Source organism: Varroa jacobsoni, unplaced genomic scaffold (genome assembly GCF_002532875.2).
Source record: "Varroa jacobsoni isolate VJ856 unplaced genomic scaffold, vjacob_1.0 scaffold_1261, whole genome shotgun sequence".
Lineage (NCBI taxonomy): Eukaryota > Metazoa > Arthropoda > Arachnida > Mesostigmata > Varroidae > Varroa > Varroa jacobsoni.
This window is the reverse complement of record NW_019214163.1, coordinates 268,010-274,009: the sequence shown is the minus strand read 5'-3', so window position 1 is coordinate 274,009 and position 6,000 is coordinate 268,010.

The following is a 6,000-nucleotide window of genomic DNA, read 5'->3' as shown; positions in this document are numbered from 1 at the left end:
ATTATAAATCCAACATTCTACAGGGCAAGAAAAATACAAATATGGCTAACGAGAATAGTCTGTTATTCGAAGATCATAGGTATCTTCGGGCTTGAAAACGGTTCTCCAACAGAAATCTTTAGCTAAATGCCTGCACAGGAAGTGCTACCTCAGATGGCCATATGAGAAACGTCCAAAAGTACACCGGTTTCATGTATAAGTTCCGGGCAATACATCTCAGAGAATGCAAGCTAATTTATTCTGACAAACACTACTGGTTACCTCACCCCATATCAAACCCACACCAAAAGTAACTTTCCAGAAAGGACTTGATCGACGAATGTTTTATCCAGACAAACGTTTTCAACTGGCCGATTATCGGCCAAGTGTGCCTCACGATTTTCGACTCCTAGAACATTGTCACGGGGACCATGAGGTGAGCTCTTGGTTTCGTAGACATGCACTCTGCGCATGCGCTTCTCCGCATTGGTTGGCATTGGTAACGTTTGCCCGTTCTGAGAGACATCTTTCTTTTTCTCGACAGGCTTCCAACACGTCTCATGTTGCGGCTGTTATTCGTTCACAAGCGCCAGACCTTTCGCATGTTTTAAATCATTCCTTCGAATATGTGTTCTTTGTCCGTCGCGCGCTTTACGAGAATGCGTTACCAGCGCGAATTGCAGATGAGTACCTTACTGTGAGGCTTCATTTTTTTGTGAGAACTATCTGTATAGAAATGTTTTGTGTGGATGTCCAGCTTCGAACACGCGTCCTACGCAAGAGTGCCCTATGGTTCCAAGCCTTGGCACCGCTCGAGCCATCACCGTACTTCTGCCGAGCAAGCTGTTTTTTCTGAAAATTTCTGTCAACGCATTTTTAAAATGTCCAGCTAGCTGGTACTGTTGTCGAAATTGTCAAACAACAACATCTTGAATTTCGGGCGTAACGACGTAATGTAGCAACGTATCATTAATATATTGTCGTGAGGGTGGCTAGAATTATTAGTAGCGTCATTTCTACATGTGCATAACTTATACAAATTATGACATTCTACTGTCAACATCTAAATATTAAAGGGAACTGTGTCCAACCTTGTAAGATCAACAGCAGAAGTTGATACTTTATTTACTTCTATTACTTGTCGACTGGATAAATTGAATGGAATTACCATTAGAGTATGACGCAATGAATATCGAGTATGCTATTTAACATCGGCGATTCGGACCAGGCTTTACGGTTGTAGTCTGCGTTTAAATACGCTCGAGTTCACTCTGAAGCAAACTGAAACATTGACGGTTGACCCTGAAAATGAGCCTTGTTTCCCTGCCCAGTACGCTTCGGCTTACGTACCTGACTATACTGAACGTACGTAATTTAGCCGGAGTAAGCAAACTGATCGAACAATGTCTACAATAAGATGAAATTTATAAAGGTCTAGCCACATGACAAACTCCACAATGAGTTTTAGGGTTTCATCAGTAACACTATCACAGCCAACGAATCTAAACCGGAAACGAGAGAGTGAAAAAATAAATATTTTGAGCCATTACTGGATATAGCTGCACTAAGTAGCCCTTTTAATCCTACCGTGATCACACGACACGACACGACACAACCGAAAATCCGATGACAGTATGTATCGCCTTTACCATGGGCATCGTTTGTTGACCGACATAGCCTTAGGCTTTGATTACGGTTCAAGATCGCTAGTTGTGGCAGAAGTATAGCTATCTCGAAGATCGGTCTACTTTACCAGGACTCTGCGGCGTTCTATCACCTATGGGAAAGTGTACCGACTCTACCGCTTTACTATACCTATTCGAAGCCCTGTAAGTGCCTCTAAAAGAACAACCGTATGTCAGAAAACTAGGCGCCCTTTAAGAGAAGAGCTGTGAAACTACCACACGCATCGCTTATTCGTGTGTGTTAAGGTAATGATACATACATCATAACTACTTTATAGCAATTTTGTGCTTGCCGGCCATTTTCACAGTGGTGAATCTTCAAGTGATTCGAAGATTAAAACTAGAAAATGTGCTCGTATAGTAGTTGTGCCTCATATGAAGGCTCCTTCCAAGTGCCACGTATATATGCATGGTTGAAAGAGCGCTGTCTGGTACAACTAGCGGTCCTAGGTATGCTTTAGGCCGCGTTAGGTTTATTGGTATCAATAGATCCCGTACAGTTCGATAGCGGTTTTATCACCCTAGGTTACAGCTGTCGCGAGCAAAGCGTAACAGCTTCTTCTCGTAAGAGCTTTGATAATCCATTTCTACTATTACTATTATCATCATGTAATAAGTGTGTGTGTGTGTGAAAAGTGATATCACTTCATTAGTAGACTGTTTTTTTTTGTTAGGCTACTTCCAAATCATGCAACTCTACATGGCGACGTACCTATTCATTTTGGTTAGTAAAATATCATCAGTACCATAAGATAAAACACGGGCAGGCGGTTGAGAGGCTAACAAATAATATTGTTAGCTTTGATTAAATAACTTTATGCACACAGATCATGTGGAAGGAATTTTTGCTAGGACTTGCAAAGGCGCCCCTGGTCACTTTTAACTAGAGGTTTAGCCATCCAAAAGACCGCGTCGATATTAAGACAAGGCTTGTATTATGCGAGTGAGACTAAGGATAGGCTTTGCTAATGCAACCGTTCGTGGGTCTCTTCGTAATTGTGCAGACAGTAACATGCTCGCCTAGTAAATATAGGGGGCATGTAAGCCGGTTCGAATTCATGCGTAGACACATTTCGTTTCATGTTGGAAGCTAAAGCAATGTTTACCTGCGATTAAAAACTGAAGACGTCTATGTAAACTATATGTGTATAAGCACTATGTGCTTTCTCTTCAACGTCTTGCCACTATCAGTCACTGTTAGTGCAAAGCGATGTCTCAAAGCCCGCTTATTAAGATAAACAAACAGTATTTTTTGCTGTATAAAAGAGAAATAAATAGAAATTGGTTTTAACCGATGGACCTGTCGCCAAGTCCACGAAGGGGTTTTCATAAGGCGGCGCTTGATGCTCAAGGTCGAACTAGCGTAAGAGGATGTTCAGAATTATAAAAAAAAAGTGCTTACCATTTCAATGTAGTTAATGCGGACTAATATTTGCAAATGGCCAAAATGACCCATATCAGGACAGATGGTGAAGATGAACGTTGAACTTGAAACGTTTAAAGCACGACATTCATTAATGTTTGAACGCCACCTTTAAGTAAGACACGATTTGAAACTGATATGCTGGAACAAAAAATTCAAAGAAGATTAATACAAATAAAGAAAATGTTTTAGCAGCAATTAAATTTATTAAAACTCAGTAAATGTTAAACGTAAAGTAAGTTTCGACAAATAGATCGGTTGCAAAAGCTATATAGACGCGGGCTTTCTTTTTCCCTCGTGCCACTTTACTGTTGCTTATGTGTGCCGTCTATTGAATGGTCTGGCAAACGGTCGAACGGTAGAAACACGCAAAATGAGGCGGTCGCTATGCTGCTGCTGGTTAAGCTTTCAGTCACACAGTAAACGTGCTGCACAGCTTGAATGAAGAAGACGTGCCCAAAATATGTGTACGCAGCTATGGTATCGCTATACATGCATGATGGGGGCCTGCTGATCAGTGGACGAAATAGCATACAAAATGTGGGCTCCGCAGAGCCCTAGCTGCACCACGCAGCCTTTTCAACTTTATGGTAGCCTTACGGCCACATAGTTCATATAGCGTAAATACACTTTCTGACAGTAACAGCTGTCGCGTAAATACACTTCTGACCGTAACAGCTGTCATCTGACAGTAACAGCTGTCATCGCTTCAACCGCGACCCTGTTCGGATCTCTACCTGAACCTGATTGCCGCAGTGAGAATAAACGAGACTTCGGCGGCAACCCAATCGTTGCCGAGGTCATACCAATACCGCTATAGCAAAGATGTCGGCCAACCCCCCGATATCAACGAGGCTTTCGATATCTTTACTGTTAGTTATCGACTCCATAATTGGCGCCGCTTTGTTTGGAGCGATCAGTTCAGTATGTGGTACGACAGGCGGCGAGCCCGCATTATGTGTCGGTAAGTGACAGTGACTCGATCGAGCAGGGCGACTTTTATGGACGCACATCCCGCGACTTTGTGGTAACAGATTCGTCAAATAAGTTCGTCGTGAAGTATAAACAACTTGCTATTTTTTTTATCTTTCATTTCCGATCCTGTACCCTCTTTTCACGTCAGACTTGTAGTTCAGTAACTAAACTAATGTCGATTATAGCCTTTTTCTAACCATATCTTACAGTCGACGAACCTGTTACATCTGGAAGCTATGCAGAGGTGCTACATATGTATGTCGATTGTTTAGAGGTTGTCAGCGCCAAAGCGGTGTACGTTGACTTTGTCACAGAAGTGGTTAGAAGCACAGTGGCAAAGGCGGCGACAACAACAACAGACTGACGTCTCCAAAAGCATGAACAGTATTATCTCGATTAGCGTTTACAAGCTTCTGGCGGTGGCCATAAACAGCACCAAGCATTTCCTACATACATGTATATAATCGCAGAAATTTTGTAGCTTAATAATGAGCTACCTTCGTTAATCATTTGAATATCGCATCAAGCTTAAAACCTGAACTGGGCTGCAAAACGATTATTTAACGTCAACTATAGGCATACATGAGTAGTTGCTGCGGTCATCCGACAGAAGTGGATATTTAATCGTTAGATAGTTCGAATAGCTCAAACAAGAAGTAGCTGTGTGATTTAAGTTCGTTGATCATAATAACTTCGCCCATAATATAAGTTGAATGATCCTTATATGTCACCGATGTATTTGTTAACAGACCTGAACTCTGCTGTTGTTCGATGTCCGTCAACCATGTCTTATTATAGTAGGATCAGCGTACAGAGTCAAATTTCTTTGCTAGGCCATTTTTATGACGGTGTGTTTTCAAGTGGATATGATCAGACTGTTCTTACTTACCACCATCAAAAATCGATATCTCGCTTTAGCAGCACGTATTCACCAAATTCTTAACTTGAACGTTGCGGTTTACCAGGCAGACTTTCTGTAGTCCCTGTCGAGATATTTCCGTCTTTGTTTTTCCCACGAAGAGGCGCAAATAATGAAATGATATACGTGTGCTTAAAACCATCTGGATGCTTATGTTGGCAGGTATCTGCTATACTGCGCGCAACAAAGTAGCTCTCAAGACAAACAGATTTCTAAAGAATCCTCAAGTGATAAATATGTGTATCGAAAACGCTGGGTATACGTTCGTGTCCGTATAGTAGTGATCATTTCAGTGGTATGGCAAAATTTGGGCCATTGCTAGCCCTAGCTGCACCTCGCAGCCTTTTAAACTTTATCAGCCATTGGGCTGGTCATCAGTTGAACTCATCTAACGCCGTTGTTTTGCATAGTTCATTACGACAGGTCGTTGTTGCCTCAATTACGTCGTCGTTTCGGCCTTTTATACATCGGCTTAAATAACTCAGTACGCTTCAAGTACGGTATACCCTTTACGATTCAAGTATCATCAAAGATCAGTTACTTCTAGAAAGCATATCAACTTTTTACGTCCGGGTTTTCTATTTAACCTCATTATCGGCTCGACAGACGTGGTACGTGCCCCCGGAGGGACACGTCGCTACGCAGCATTCACGAGTTTTATACTAAGTTGGTACGGCTTGGCCAAATAATTTGCACTGAAATAGCCTTTTGCTACAAGTATCGGAACATTTGAAAAGAGCATAAAGTAAATGTAGGCCTTAAAAACCTTGCTTGACGTGTATCTCGTTTAATGTAACATGCGCAGCGATACTTTCTCCGTTCGGATAGCACGTATGTTAATTTTCATGTAACTGTCGGGCGTGTTTATCACGCGAGCTATTTAGAGGCGCTACCTATATAAACTGTCTGACAGTTTCCGAGACAGTGCAAACAATCGAAAAGCTGAACTGCGTCACCGACAGTTGGCAAGCAGATCGCTAACGTGATCCGCCGCATCGCGCGCCATGCTAGTGCTGTCC